Consider the following 17,260-nt stretch of genomic DNA (forward strand, 5'->3'; position numbering starts at 1 on the left):
CAGTTGGCCCCTACCCCTATCATTGATCAACACAGAAATGAACAAATATGAGAATAGTGCTCCTGGAGGTGGGGGATAATGTTTGATAATGAGAGTCACAGAGCTACTGGTTTTGTTGTAAACATTTTAGGACTATTTGATTTCATAAACTAAGTGCATGTATTACTTTGATAAATTAAAAATAAAATTTAAATGTCAAAAATAAATAAAAAATAACTGAAAGAAAAGATGAAACAGTCCTATAATTTTAATCTCAAAAAATAAAATCATGTTTTATATTACTTGAAGGAATTGGAATAAAAGGACAGAAATTGGAGTTAAGAGGCCTGAATACTATAATTTCATATAAAATTTAATTTAACATTCATGAACTGAAAAAAACAAAAAAAAATCAATAAGGAGCCATAACTGTCTGCCAGGGAATACATTGGAAGCCGGAATTTTGAGACAGACAGAATTTACATATAACTTAATATTGCATAATTATATTTTAACAATGTGGTAAGTCAACTCTAATTTTTCAAGCTTATTTGGCCATATTATGCTGTGGTCAAATAAAAACTTCCCACTGAATCCTTATTCTAAGCAGAACACTTTGGGGAAATCTGAGCTAAAGAAGGTGTTTAAAAGCAAAGCAGGTACATTGCATTTTATGTGATTTACCTAAGGTAGCTCTGCTAAAACCCAATTGATATTTCCAATCCCTCCTCCCAGCCAAACAGGATGTTCAGGCCTTGCAGCAAACCCACCTGTTTGGCTAATCAACATATAGGAACAACCCCTGTCTCCCTTGTTTACTCTGCTTTGAAGGTGGAAAGGCAAAATACTTGCTATCCTACTACTCTTGCAGCTTGTGGTGGTCATATGGCTGAGTTTTTGCCAATAACACAAAGGCAAAAGTCAGCTGGAAATTTGAGAAAGTTTTTGCATTCTTGATTAAAGGGATATTTTAGCCTCCTTTTTCCTATCTTGATAGAATATTAACCTCCCCGCCACATACTCCCCCCTTCAAGTGAGCACAAAGCACAAATTGTTTTGTTTCTGTGTGATTATGCCCATATAGCATTTTAAATCAGGGTTCAGAAGAGGTTGAAAATAAGTGCATGTGTTCAAGCTGACATGTTTATCTGGAGTCCTATATATTGTCTATAAATACAAACAGTTTAAGTAAGCAAATTAAAACATGTTTGATAATGAGAGACGCCAAATTCAGGATCGTGGCTGTCATATGCAGGAAGAGGAAGGAGAATGGGATTGATTGGGGGCTAAGGGAGCTGAAACATCAAATACATCTGTAACGTGTAATTTTAAAGTGAAAGAAAATGAAGCAAAATATTAAATTTGAGGAAGCCAGAAGTTAGATACATGCATGTTTATATTAGATGCTATAAATTTAAGTATATTAAAATATTCCAAAATTTAAAACACTGTACTTGGAGGGAACTTTTTGTAAATGCATTAATAGGTAATAAAAATAAGGACCCTGAAATCTCATCCAGTTAAGGCAAGAAGGTGAGATATTAAAAAAAAGGGTAGGCAAAATATAGAAGAATAATCCAGAGCAGAGCACAGCATAGATGTTTCATTGGCCTAACAGCTGGAAGATGATATCAATACCTATAGTGTAATACGTGTATATATACATATATATGCATGCATATGTACATATAAGTGATATTTGAGACTAAATTAGGTAAAATATAGATTGCTCTCATTAAATACTGTGGGTTCAATCCTTCAAAAACAATTTCCTTTCTTGTTTTTATGAAAGTCTAATGTTTGGTTTGGTATCGACACCTAACCTGAGTAAACCCACCATCGACTTTCCAGAACGTGGAGAGGTACAATACAGGTGAGTCGTCTCCTGAAAAAAAAAAAAAAAAAGGCATTTTATTGAAGCTGATCTCTTTCTGTACAGTGTTGTTACAGAAGCACCATAGCACCGTATGGTGTGTTAGTGACCTATATTTTAAGCTAAGATTTAAATTTATACACTTATAAATGTTTGATTAAAGGTACTATAGGACTAACTACATATTAATAACAGCAAAAGTATAAATCACTTTTTCATTTCGAATCTCCTGCAAGAAGCTGTAATAGTTATAACTCAAACTATTCAAAAATTAAACTCAATGATGCACAATTTATGTGTAGTACTGTACTAGGATAGCCCCTCTCCTCAATTACACGTGACCTGAATGATCTGATAGCACAGCTGGTTTTATAAATATCCATTCAGCCATGGAAATACTTCCCTAGGAAATTGAATCGCCTCAATTACCCAGTTTGGGGATTCATAATAAAATATTGAAAAGTTTTTATTTAAATATGTTGACTATTTTCTCTTGTAAATGTGCCTCTGAATTATATAATTTGTCTAGATGGTGAACATGACTTAGTGGAAGAAGCACAGTATTTAGAATTAGAACTAGTTTCCAGCCCTAGCTATGCCATTCACCAGATGTGTGATTTGGATAAGTTAATTTCACCTTACAGTTATTTTGCCTCAATCCCTTCATCTGTAAAATGGAGACATATGATTACATCTTATATAATTGTCTAAGTAATTTATGTAGATTGTAATCAGTACATGTTAGTTCCTTTCCTGCTTCCATAAGATCCATCTGAAAGGTCACTATCATTGGCTGAGATACTGAGAATCTGGGGCCATTAGCATCCAAAGCAACGAGGAACACCACATCTTTTATTGCAGTTGTTTCAAGCAGTTGATTTATTTTTTCAAATTGCTCAAACAAAAACAATGCATCAATTAGAGCAGAGCTCTAAATCTTTTTGCAAGGTTTTCAGGAAAATTCAGCTTATGAACCATTTTACTTTAGCCTTTTCATTGATAATTTGCCTGATAAAATCAGAAAGGAAGCAAGTTAAAGAATAAATGTTTCAGTTTAGGGTTAGATAGGAAGAAGAGGGGGTTATGTAATCAGAATCAAATTTTAAACTTACCCCAAATCAAAATGGCCATACATATATATTTTTGTTTTAACTATTTTTACGTTTTCTTAGGCAACGCGGGTAGTCCCAAATCCACATCTACCCAAAATACTGACCAAAAATACACAGTCATTATTACTAAATTCAATGGTTAGGGCCTTTAAGGAAGACTGCAAGGGATAATTTCTGTCCTATACCACAAGCTTCTAGGAGGGGGAAAAATGTTATATACTGATAACAGCAAAAGTGAGAGAATATACAGCTGTATCATCATTTGACTTTTGATTCTTCCATTTGATAAAAATAAGTCGTTTTTCTCTTGACTGAATGAATATACTGATGACCTAGGAGATTTTCACAGCCTTCTTGGAGAATCAAAATCAGTTTTTCTCCAAAGGTTGTGTGGGTGCACTTCCAATGAGGATCTGATCAGAATCTCCATGGTGGCCTTTCCATAGTACAGAAAGTTCAGCCATTATTATTCCAGTGCTCGGGTACCTCTTTGAGAACTGCCAAGTGTCAGGGGAGATGAGGCTGCTGCGGGGAGTTCTGTAAGGCAGAGGTTGAGGCTTGCTGAGAATCATTTCAGCTGAGCGTGATTCAGGGTAAATCAATACATTGCTTAACTACACTGGCAGCAATCTACAGGAAGAATTATCATTTTTCTCTTTAAAATGTTCTATAAATCAAACAATAAAGATTATGTCCTTCTCAGTCAGAAATATGTACTAACAATAAGTCAGGTTCCTCCCAGAAAATGTAACCTGTGTGCTTTCTAGCCTCTGAACCACTCAAGTGATATTCAGAATAGATAAGCTAGAAAGGTGAGTCCCCAAAACCAATCTGCTGAAAGATGCAGAACTGGCTGGATAACAGTCACCTGGAAGCTTGTTAAAAATACACATGCCCAGACTGTGACCCATAGATTTTGATTCTGTAGGTCTGTGAGAGGTCCCAGGGACATGTATTTTTAAAAACTTTTCAGGTAAACTAAACAATGTAGGATGCATCCATATAATACAAACATCCATACATACATATGCAGAAAAGAATGAGGAACTTCTCTTTGGATATGTATGGATAGAGGCCAATCTTCAAGACATTTCATTAAGCGAAAACTGCAAGAGGTATTATACTTTACAAGTGCTGTTAAAAAAGAAGGATGAACATACATATTTGCTTATATATGCATGAAATATTTCTGGAAGATTACACAAGTGGTTGATAATATTGGTTTTGCCTCTGAAGGGAATAACTAGGTGTTGGCAGATAGGAGTGGGAGACAGATTTTTCCACAGCATAAACTTTGTACCTTTTCAAATTTGAGCCAAGTAAAAATTTATATATTAAAAAATTACTGAATAAAATACAATTTCTATTATACTTATGACAAAATACGGCTTTTAACTAACTCTCCAGGTGACTCTAATGTTCAGCCAGGAATTTAAATACTATCGGACAAGACATATGAAAATGCAACATATTAATGTGATAATATGTGCACATTTATGTATTATGTTACTGTGTTATTATTATGTAGTATACAACATATCCATGTGTCAGAGTTTAAGAATTTTTTTCTCCTATGAAGATAGAGCAACAGAAAGCTAGATACAGGGCAGTTGCATTATTGTGAATGATACATTCCTGAAAACCTCACTTACTTCTAAACTGTATAGTTCAAAACTCAGTTACAATAGCTCTGACAAAAGATGATGCATCTATTTGCCATTAACATTGCCACCTCCTAATAGAAATAGCAAAATCACAGCTTATAATTTATTCAGCTAGTCAGCTTTATATTATATAATCCTTGAACATTTTTGTAAAGGGGAAATCAATTATTTTAAGATATATAGATAGTTTAATAATGTTTTCTACCACACCACTTAAAATTAGTGAAGTTCAAAATCACATGAAATGTAGCCACATCCCTCTTGAACTGCATTTGAACCTCCTCGTAAAAGAGCTTCACAGAAAAATATATTTTGATGTTATTCATTTGGCTTTATTTAGAATTGATCAAGAAAACTCACTGGAAGAACGCTTCTGCATTTTCTGTGAAACTGTTAAAGACGTCGTGATTATTGGGCTCTTTACTATACATGCTACTTGTATAAGATATAATTTCTCCATTAAAATTTTTGTACCAGAAAATGTTTTTAAGAAATGTATGCTTCCTTTTGGCAGATGAGAATTACTGCTGAGAAACTTGGGATTGAATATTACGTTCAACCACAGTATATGGCAAATTTTCTTTTAAATGTTGGGATGATCTGGCCTTAGAGAGGAATCAAGAAAGGCGTGTATCACCTGTTTATAAAATTTAGGATGCATGATTTTCTAAAAAAAAAAAAAAAAAGCAAACAAAACAATCTTTTACCGGATGGCAATTTGTATAATTTCTGGTTTTAATTAAAATTTGGCTCCCTACACAATATAAAACAATTAAGCAGATAAGAATTAGTCTCTCATCCTGTGAGAAGGTCTCGGAGAGAAATATCAATCAGAAAAGTTCCTACCTTTGATGTAGTGATTCCTGAGGGGGTTGGGCCAATGAATACATGCCTTAAGTGGGTGGACAGGAATAGTGATGGAAATGCTCTAAGAGCTAAGCCTCAGGCTCTAAGAAGAACTAATATGCTTGATTCATTCTTACCATTTGTATAAAGTCTTGGGAACCCACGAAATTATTTTGACTCTCCCTAGTCTTTCCCTTGGTTAGGACTCTGCACAGAACCATCTAAGACAGATGACTAATCTGTATCTGGAAGAATATGTAGGCCATAGGAAAAACCTTCTGGGACTAAAGTGGAAAATAATTTGGCTTATAATAATTGATAAATATAAAATGGCACATCATGTTGGAAAACAGTCTGGCAGTTCCTCAAATGGTTAAACGAAGTTAGCACATGACCTAGCAATTCAACTCCTAGATATTCATTTCCTTTTTGTCTACTTTAACTAATAACTTTAATTAGTCCAGTGGATGAATTAGGAAACAGATAAACTTTTTTCCATTCTTAAACTGAAGGTCATCTGGGATGTACTATATTGAACTCTGTGTTTTTTGTCTCTCCTTCCTTCTGTGTTATACTTATCTCTAATTTTATAAGTATATTATTATACAGTTAACATTTTTACCAAAATAACAGATATGATTAAAAATAATAACATATCTGATGTTGATTTTTAGAAATATTTAAAAATATAAAAAAGCATCATGAGCCTGGTGATGCAGGATTTTTCTTGGCCCCTTCACCGGACTCGTGGAAGGGGTATCCCATCTACTCAACCTGCCATGCTTAGCCCCTTGTGGGAGGAAGCACGTGAGTGAGTGAGTGCAGAATCCTGTTGGCCTTTCCAGGTGCCGACACGGGAGAAAGCTCCATGTGGGGTCCACGGGCAGACCAGGTGCCTCACCTCAAGGGGAACGTGGTAGTGCCCAGGTGAGGGTGCCCAAGACCATGAAGCCCCAGAGGGGGTGTTACAATGGTCCTTTAGTTCCACCGTCCATGGACAGCAGCATGCTAGCAGATCAGTTGACCCCTTGCCTTACCACATGGGGTGGCTTCCCTCTGCTGGTGAGGGGAAAGGGCCAGTGTGACAGCCTTTCTGGGTACCCACAATCAGTGGGTCCTGAGCTCTTGTCTGGTGTCCAAGAAGTATGAGGTCATATGGACAATTGAAGGACAGTGAAGAACGAGAATTTTATTGAGTCATGAGAATGGTTTTCAGTGGAGAGGAGACCTGGAGAGGGGATGGGAAAGTCAGGTCAGCTTCCCCGAAATCAGGTTGTCTCTTCCCTGAAGTCAGGACATCACCCCCTCTACTGACTGAGTCTGGGTTCTTTGTAGGCACACGATGGGGAGTGTGTGCTGATTGGTTTTTGAGTATGCAAAAAAGGTTAAAGTGAAGACACCACTCAAAGGTGGGCATGACAGTGTAGAAAACCAATTGGGAAGGGGTAGGTATATGTAAAATATGTGAAGGATGGGGATCAATCAGAGGAAAGTGCTCCAAACAGGAAGGCAAGTTCTCAATCTGGTCCAAGGATTTAACTTGCAGCTTGGCTTTCAGGCTTTAAACTGTCTTTGGCTTGGTGATGGGGTTTTACCAGGTACAGTGCCTATCTGCTGAGGCATTTGGCTGTCTCCTGTTGCTATCACTGGGACACAAAGATAACCACTTAATATTTTGCAACTTCATGCTTTTTCTCAGGGTGTATTTACACGTCTGTATACATTTTTTAATAAAATTGGGAGCAAACATTTCACAATTTTCCTCACTCGATTTTCCTGATTTCATGAAATTTTCTACTACCATATCATTCTCATGACTACAAGCTATTATCTCACATAGATGTGCCATATAATTTTTGAACTATTCTCTGAGAAACAGATTTTAAGAAAGAGATTTGTACTGTGTGTAGTCATTTTATTGGCAAGAGTTCTCAAGATCAATATTTACGGACAATTGAAGAAAGTGGGATTAAGTAGAGGGAGGAATGGAACTGCAGTGAAAAACTCAGGGCAGCCAGGCATGGTGGCTTACATCTGTCATCGCAGCATTTTTGGAGGCCAAGGTGGGAGGATTGCTTGAGGCCAGGAGTTTGAGACCAGCCTGGGCAAACTAGTGAGACCCTATCTTTAGGGAAATAAGAAAGAAAGAAAGAAAGAAAATCCTTGGGAAACTCTGGGGCTGGGATGACCCTTCAGAGTTGTCCCTCCTTGAGACAAAAAGGCTAGAGGGCTTTGAATAGGGACTGTGCCCAAGGAGTAAGCATGAACTTGGGCAAGGCAGCTATTTTCAGCCAAAGGCAACTCCCAGATAGGAATTCAGCTGAGAGCCATCAGTCACCAATGCTACCAGCAACTGAGGTAATGAATTCCTCAGTTCTGAGAGGGAATCTGGGTGACATAAAACAATATTTGCTATAGTCCATCTCCTGTGCCATTTGAATTCACTTAACTCATATTTTATTAAGTTTCATTGTATCCATCCTCTTCTAGTAACAGCTATATGATTCCACTCACCCTCAGCTAACACATCTATTGATCTCAGTGGTTTACACAATGTTGTAACCCAGATCCTCATCCCTACAGTCACAACCCTTAGTCATCATGACTTTCTCCGGCCATAGCTGTTGCATTTATCCAGTGATTGTCAAAACTGGGCAATGTAGCATACCAATATGTACCCCTGTGGATTACATCAGTACTGAACATATTCTCCCCTATACTTACAGTGAAGCAGCAGCCCTACCTCCTTTGATGATCAGACCCAAACATCCTTGCCTGGATGTGACTTCTTTCATTGTATATTACTTTCCTTGCCTTCTTCATGTCATGAGGACCCCAAAATGACAGTAGTAGTTTTAAAATTTAATAGGACTCTTGTTATGTCCTTTGATGGAACACTTCACTCTCTAGGGAGCAGAACATCTACATCTACATTTTCCAGAGTTGTAGTGATGGGAAGCACAAATTCTACAAGTTGATCACTTGGATGGATGGTAAAAGGGCTAATTTTACTTCCTTCTGTTAGGTCCGAGTCCCATACATTCAACCTACTGGGGACAGAGCATCATCATACAGTGGTCATTGGTTAGAGTGTATGCTAGATCTTGGAATATAGCACTCAATTCCTGCAGAGTATCATATCCAAGCTGGTGCCTCACTTACACTTTCAAAATGCTATTCTATCACTCCATCAGATTAGTAATTTCTATGTAGTGCAGAATGTGATAGATCCAGTGGATCGTGTGGTCATGTGTTCACTTCTGTCTGTCCTTTGTTGTCAAATGGGTCTTAGTCTGATGTAGTATCGTATAAGATCTAATGTAAGTGAATCAAACACTCTATAAGCCCTTAGATAGTGGTGCTGGCTGAGGCTGTGAACAGGAAAGGCAAACCCATACCTGCAATATGTGTTAATTCCAGCCAAGGTGAATTGCTGTCCCCGGCAAGGTGGAAGGAATTCAGGGTAGTCAATTTGGCACCAAGTAGTTGCTTGATGTCCTTGTGGATTATGCTTAACATTGGTCTCTGCTGCTGGGAGTTGGGCTATTTGGCAGTGGAAATAGCTAGATTAGCCTTGGTGAGTGGGACCTATGATCTTTGGCCCATGTATAGTCCCCATCCCTGCCACTGTGACCACTCTGTTTATTGACCATTGTGCCAGCAGTGAGGTTGCTGATGATAGAGGCTGGCTGTTACTAACTGGCAAAGTCATTCTGTCTTTTTGGTTAATGACTTTTCTTTGAAGGATGCCCTCTAACAGGTATTGGCATGTGATACAAAGATCTTCATACTTGGGCTCATTCCCATAGACTACCCACATATGTAATATGCAACATATTAATGTGATAATACGTGCACATTTACATATTATGTTACTGTTGTGTAACATTATTATTATGTTATGTAGTATATAACATATCCATGTGTCAGAGTTTAAGAATTTTTTTCTTCTATGAAGATAGAGTAACAGAAATCTAGATACAGGCTAGTTGCATTATTGTGCTTCAGATGTGCTTCTTACCAATTGATGTGGTTTGGCTCTGTGTCCCCACTTAAAATCTTATCTGGAATTGTAATCCCCATAATCCCCATGTGTTGAGGGAGGAACCCGGTGGGAGGTGATTAGATCATGGGGGTGGTTTTCTCATGCTGCTCTCATGATAGTGAATGAGTTCTCATGAAATCTCATGGTTTTAAACGTGTTTAAAAGTTCCTCCTTCACAGGCCCTTCTCTCTCCTGCCACCCTGCGTAGAAGGTGCTGACTGCTTCTTCTGCCATGATTGTAAGTTTCCTGAGGCCTCCCTAGCCATGTGGAACTGTGAGTCAATTAAGCCTCTTTCCTTTATAAATTACCCAGTCTCAGGTGGTATTCTTTATAGGAGTGTGAAAATGGACTAATCCACCAATTTTCCAATTTTTGTTTTTCCTGGTCCCTGAATAAACAACTAAATCATTTCCCTCTTCTCATGAATTGGTGTAGATTGCAAATTTGGTCCACTGTTCTTTTTGCACAAGGTGGAAGAGCAAGTGCACTGCCAAAAAACGTGAAGATTTCCTTTCTCAGCTTTCTTTCAGAGACATTCTTGAGTGAGATCACAGTGCAACAGCAGTTCATTTTTAGCTTGCTCCTCATATTGGGATGACCCACCTGTGAACTGAGTCTGAACTTTTTCACCCCTAGTGAACTAATCATAACGGGCCCCTCACGTGGCCGTAGATTTGTACTGATTGGGAGGTGTCAATGCAGTTTAATTGTGCCCTTCAGCCCTGCTTATGCTTGACATTGGGTTCAGCATTTCTGTCTTACGACGGATTGCTGCTGAGTCCACCTGACTCTATGGCATGTCAATACCGAGAGAAGGACTTTGCTAACAGCCATCAGCTGCCAGTGTTCCAGTAGCTGGAGGAATGAATGGAAAAGGAACTTAACGAATTCTCTAATGCTGAGTATTTCTAGTTTTTGGGTTTTTTTGTTGTTGTTTTACTTTTTTTTTTTTTTTTAGACAGAGTCTCCCTGTCGCCCAGGCTGGAGTGCAGTGGCACAATCTCGGCTCACTGCAAGCTGCGCCTCCCAGGTTCACGCCATTCTCCTGCCTCAGCCTCCTGAGTAGCTGAGACTACAGGAGTCCACTACCACACCCGGCTAATTTTTTGTATTTTTTAGTAGAGACGGGGTTTCGCCGTGTTAGCCAGGATGGTCTCGATCTCATGACCTTGTGATCCACCTGCCTCGGCCTCCCAAAGTGCTGGGATTACAGGCGTGAGCCACCACGCCCAGCCTGTTTTACTATTTTTAGCAATACAACTTTGAAAGTTCTTATTCTAAGCAGATAGTCTAAAAAAAGATATAAACCAAAAATAGAGGAGTAATAAGATGATGAAAAATGAAACTAGGAGATGGGTTCTAGTCCTAGATTTGCTATTATCTTTGAATTTTCTATTTGACTAATCATTTCACTTCCTGGAGTCTTAATTGTCTTATCTACATTGTAAGATAGTTGAATAACATCAGTTTCTCCCAATCTATAGTCTACTGAGAAAGTAATAAAAATTCATTCTATTTAATAAAGACTAATGAAATAACTTATCTATCTTTCATAAGGTTATAGAGGGAGCAGGTAGGGGACACAACACTGATAATTTAGGCAAAAAGAGAACAATATCAAATACTGCAGAATAAAAGGATCCTAGAATATACCTGTGTGACAGATATTTCCAAGGTTATCTGGTCAAACTCACCAACATGTGCACCAATCCCCTCATTTTAAGCCATAGTAAACCTTTCATTAAGATCCTTCAATATTGTGAGTAGACCTGCCCAGCTTCCGAAGGCACTCACACCTACAATATCCGGAGGCTTTTTCTCCTGTTAGTAGTTGCTGCTTCTTTACTCATCTCACATTCTTTCCTCAACTTATTCCAGTTGAGCTCCAGTGCTCCCCGTACCATTGAGCTGCCAAATTCAATAGCCTCTGTTTTGTTCTTTTCTTACCTCACTTCTCAGCAACATTTGACATAGTTGGCCACTCCTGCCTTGAAGTGATTTGTTTTCTCCTAATTATTGCCTTAATGAGCTCACTTATTTGAGTAGCCTTAATGAACTCACTTGAGTATTTTATCTGTGGATTATTTTTGGAATTTGTTTCTAATCAATTATCTATGGATAATGAGAGTTGTATATCTTCCTTTAAAATCTGTAGATTGTAGACTTTAAAGGAATATATAAAATTCTCATTATCCATAGATAATTGGATAATGGACCAAACTACTGGCTGGTCCCTCTGAGTCTTCTATTCTGGATTCTCCTCTTTCTCTACCCAATCTCCAAATGGTGGCATATTCATGGCTCAGTAACTTGGCCCTGTTCTCTTAAGTGTTCCCATTCATTTTCATGGCTTCAGATGGTCTAGGCTTTCAAACCAATATCTTCCATTTGTCATCTCTCTTCTGAAACTTAGATTCAATTATTCAACTTCATACTTCATAAGCTAATAGGTATCTAAAACTTCATTTGTCCTTAAAAGAATGTTTCATTTTTGTGCTTGCCTCAACAGCACATATACTAAAAAGAATCTTTTATTTTTCTAACCAAATTTATTTCTTTCCCATGTTCACAAATATCAGAAAACTATACCTCTTCTTTTTTTTTTTTATTTTGAGACGGGGTCTTGCACTGTCACCCAGGCTGGAGTGCAGTGGCACGATCTCGGCTCACTGCAAGCTCTGCCTCCTGGGTTCACACCATTCTCCTGCCTCAGCCTCCTGAGTAGCTGGGACTACAGGCGCCCACCAACACACCCAGCTAATTTTTTGTATTTTTAGTACAGACGGGGTTTCACCATGTTAGCCAGGATGGTCTCGATCTCCTGACCTCGTGCTCCGCCTGCCTCGGCCTCCCAAAGTGCTGGGATTACAGGCGTGAGCCACCGCGCCCGGCCAACTGTACCTCTTCTATTAGGTTGCTCAGGTCAAAAACTTAGAATACATTCATAATTTAGCTCTTTGTCTTTCCAATCTATCCCCAAAGTTCCATCATCTTTAACTCTAAAAGCTACACCAAATTTGATCATTTCTCTTTATCTCCATGATTTCTACCTCCCTCTAAGTCACCTCTATTTCTCACCTGGACTTTTGCTACAAACTTCTTATTGGTTTCCCTGCTTGCACTCTTGCTTTCTATATTTTTTATGTAATAGCAAGAATTATTTACTTAAAATAAATCAGATCATGTCACTCTTATGATTAAAACCTAAATGGCTAGCTTCTGATCATAGATAAAATCTAAATTTATTTTTTTTCCTCTGAGTCAGGGTCTTTCTCTGTCACTCAGGCTGGAGTGCAGTGGCATGATCATGGCCCACTGCAGCCTCGATATGCCAGGCTCAAGTGATCCTCCCACCTCCACTTCTTAAGTAGCTCAGACTGCAGGTGTACCACCACGCCCGGCTAATTTTTTTACTTTTTGTAGAGATGATTTCTCACTATGTTGCCTAGGCTGATCTTGAACTTCTGGGCTCAAGTGATCCTCCCCCAGAGTGCTGGGATTACAGGTGTCAGCCACCAAACCAAGCCAAATCTGAATTTCTTACCTTGCCCTACAACGTCATAAATGATCTAGACTCGGCACCTCTGAAGTTTCTGTAAACATTATCTACCCTGTCTATAATCTTTCCGCAAAACTCATCTTCTCTCTCACCTTAAGAATTTTGTACCAGCTCTTCTCTTTTTTTGGAATAGTTTTTTTTTTTTCTCTTGATCCTCACAGTTCCAGCTCCTTATTATCACAGATGTCTCAGTTGAGATGTCAGTGCTTTAGAGAGGTCTTCCTGGCCACTCTATTCAAAGTAGTCATCTAGTTTTTTACTCTTTATGTCCCATTTAATTCTCTACTAACATTTACTCTCTGGAGTTTTCTTCTTTATTTATTTACTGGGTCTTCTCACTAGAATGTAAATTCTTTGAGAGCAGAGATGTTGTCTGTCTTGTTGCTACTGTTTCTTCAGGGCTTAGAAAAGAGGTTAGCACTAGTAAGTGTTCAATAAAAATTTGTTAAAGGAGGAAAAGAAACAGAACATTTTGGGACCCCTACTCTCCTAACCCAATAGACCAAAATGCCCAGGAGACAATTGAAACCCACCATCATTCACACTAGTGTCTTTATTTTGACTTCTAAAACCTTATTAAAAGTCCAGTTACTCTTCTATAGCATAAATTTAACTTATTTAAAGATAGCAGTTAATGATCTCCAACTCTTACCTTTGTCAAATAAAATGCTTCTATTTCCAAACGTGACATTTGGGGGAAGAAGATTTCAAACAAAGTACACAGTGGACATGAAAAATCAATTGCCAAGAGGTATGACAAAATTTACTTCATAATAAATGCATTTTATTTGTATACACACATTTTCTTATTATACATAATCCAGAGATACCATATTATTCTAATGGGCCACCTCTGCTCATAGTAAAAGGGAGAGATAACTTTCATAGTAATTTTGGTAGGATATTCTCAACAAGTTTTATTATTGTGGGCTTTTTATACAAAGCGCAAGTTTGTGCAGGCTTGCAAGATTACTGTATTAGTCCATTTTCACACTGCTGATAAAGATGTACCCAAGACTGGGTGATTTATAAACAAAAAGAGGTTTAAGGGACTCACAATTCCACGTGGCTGGGGAGGCCTCAGAATAATGGCATAAGGCAAAAGGCACATCTTACATGGAAGCAGGCAATACAGAATGAAAGCCCAGCAAAAGGGAGTTCCCCTTATAAAACCATCAGATTTCGTGAGACTTACTCACTACCACGAGAACAGTATGGGGAAAACTGCCCCCATGATTCAGTTGTCTCCCACCAGGTCACTCCCACAGTATGTGGGAATAATGAGAGCTATAATTCAAGATGAGATTTGGGTGGGGACACAGCCAAGCCATATTGATTACTTATCTTCTTAACAATCCAATTTCTTAAAATCCAATAGCAATGAGTTTGTTTGATCTTGCTCGGTTATACAGCCTCACTAGATATTTTAAGATATCCTAACTCTAGTAATTATAATGCATTTTAATTCAGCTAAATTTATTCCATGATAAGCACAGAAAATTAAATTCTCAAAACCAATCATTACTACTCTTACCTTCTTGATCACTTTCTTTCTTAGTTAAGCCATCCTCAAGTCTAATCATTAGTTTACTGTTATCCAACAAGAGGAAAATTTCCATTGCACTTTACTAATAAATGTATCTGCTGCCTAACCATTGGTGTCATCCAATGTTATCTGTGTTTTACATAGCTTAATTTACTTAATCCTAATGACATGTACTACTACCTTGACAGTTTTACAGATGGAGAAACTACAGCACAGAGCAGTTAATTAACTTGTATAAGGTTAAATGGCTAGCAAGTAGTAAACCTGGGCTATAACCTCAGGCAGTCGAAATCCAGAACCTGTGCTTTCAGCCACTACACTACATTCCCATTGGTAAAACTCACAATTTTCTACCTGATCTTTTAAGTTATTATTGTTTCAGTTGCTTTTACAGTTTGATAAACACTAATACCTTCTCCAGAAAAAAAAAATCTAATTTCTTCAAGAATTTCTCATATTACATGATTCCAAATTGCTTCATGACCCAGGTTACCTCTGGAAATACAGATGTGCCTATTCATCCTTTTAAAGTGTCAGAACCTAGCATTAGTCCATGTGTGGGCTCCAGTATAAATGCAAAGAGATAATTAGTTCCTTCTTTCTGTATATTATAATTTTGCTAATGTAGTATCAAAACTCAGCTTATTTGGTAGCCACATCATATTGTTTACTCATATTTTTATCAAAAATATTTTTCACATGATTCAAAGCTCCTTTGAGCTGCAATGTATACTTCCCAAAACACCTATAGGAACCAAACAAAAAGACAGTTTCAGTGCAGTGCGGCTATCAGACACTGAAAGTTGTCTTCGCTTAACCTCAAGAGACGCATGCATATTCAAACCTAAAATTCTTCAAAATACTACACTTGTGAGATATTTTATTATAAAGCTAAAATATTTTATTAAAAAAATTAAAATAACAAAATAAATCAAGAAATATTGTGTGCTACAGAACCCACTTGAAGGCCTGACTATAGTATATGTAAGAAAAATAATGAAAGCCCTTGGTAATAGAAGGCCTTCCACTACACATGTAAGATGGGAGAGAAAAGAGAGTGCATATATGAGGAAAAAAAGAGAATGAAAGAGTTTGGTTTTACTGAATCTTTTTCTCCTTCCGCTTTAAAAATTCTCACAAGTTCTAAGCTTCTTGGTTGCTTGTTTTCTAGTACTTCTCCCTGCTTTACTCTCTGGACTTAATCATTAGCACTGTTTTCTCCACCTGTGATCTTGGAGCCCTTCAGTAAGGTGTCAGTTCAAGGATCTGGTATTAAGCTTCTTTAACATTTTGGGCTTGGTGAAAAGTTTCACCATTGGCCTGAGTTTGCCCTGACAACATGAGAAACAGCCACTAATGTACTGTTATTAGCTCTCATTTTTCTCCCCATGTGATATTGGGTAGATTTCTTTTTTTTTAAATTTTATTATTATTATACTTTAAGTTTTAGGGTACATGTGCACAACGTGCAGATTTGTTACATATGTCTACATGTGCCATGTTGGTGTGCTGCACCCATTAACTCATCATTTAGCATTAGGTATATCTCCTAATGCTATCCCTACCCACCCCCCCACAACAGGCCCCGGTGTGTGACATTCCCCTTCCTGTGTCCATGTGTTCTCATTGTTCAATTCCCACCTATGAGTCAGAACATGTGGTGTTTGGTTTATTGTCCTTGCGATAGTTTGCTGAGAATGATGGTTTCCAGCTTCATCCATGTCCCTACAAAGGACATGAACTCATCCTTTTTTATGGCTGCATAGTATTCCATGGTGTATATGTGCCCCATTTTCTTAATCCAGTCTATCATTGTTGGACATTTGGGTTGGTTCCAAGTCTTTGCTATTGTGAATAGTGCCACAATAAACATACGTGTGCATATGTCTTTATAGCAGCATGATTTATAATCCTTTGGGTATATACCCAGTAATGGGATGGCTGGGTCAAATGGTATTTCTAGTTCTAGATCCCTGAGGAACTGCCACACTGATATTGGGTAGATTTCTAAAAATCTAAGTGATCGTTTTTTGCATTTATCCTAATAAGCTGCATCTTGTTTTAATTCCACACATGCTAAGATCTTTTGGGAATCCTATTCTGTCATCAATATTAGTGTATTAGTCCTTTCTCACATTGCTAAAAAAAAAAAAAAAAAGAAAGTACTTGAGTGTGTTAGTCCATTCTCACACTGCTATCAAGAACTACCTGAGAATGTGTAATTTATGAAGAAAAGAGGTTTAATTGACTCTCAGTTCTGCAGGCTTAACAGGAATCATGACTGGGAGGCCCCAGAGAACTTACAATCATGGCAAAAGATGAAGGAGAAGCAAGCATGTCTTACCATGGTAGAACAGGAGAGAAAGCGAGATAAGGGGAAAGTGCCACACAATTTTAAATCATCAGATCTCATTGGAATCACTATCATAAGAACAGAAAGGGAGATATCCACCCCCATGATCCAATTACCTTCCACCAGCTCCCTCCCCTGGCATGTGGAGATTACAATTAGATATGAGATTTGGGCGGGGACACAGAGGCAAACCATATCACTGCAACTGAGTAATTTATAAAGAAAAGAGGTTTAATTGGCTCACAGTTTTGCAGGCTGTACAGGAAGTATAGCTACTTCTAG

The 17,260-nt window shown here is 37.9% G+C and overlaps 1 long non-coding RNA gene across 1 annotated transcript in view; it reads right to left on the minus strand.

The window, feature by feature from the left end:
* LOC106635088 (uncharacterized) overlaps positions 1–17,260 on the minus strand; it is an 84,061-nt gene that overhangs the window by 5,784 nt on the left and 61,017 nt on the right. The window contains exon 6 of the long non-coding RNA XR_008619800.2: positions 1,817–1,864. This is a non-coding gene — a long non-coding RNA (uncharacterized LOC106635088). The remainder of the gene's footprint in view (positions 1–1,816; positions 1,865–17,260) is intronic.

This window comes from Pan paniscus, chromosome 11 (genome assembly GCF_029289425.2).
Source record: "Pan paniscus chromosome 11, NHGRI_mPanPan1-v2.0_pri, whole genome shotgun sequence".
NCBI lineage: Eukaryota > Metazoa > Chordata > Mammalia > Primates > Hominidae > Pan > Pan paniscus.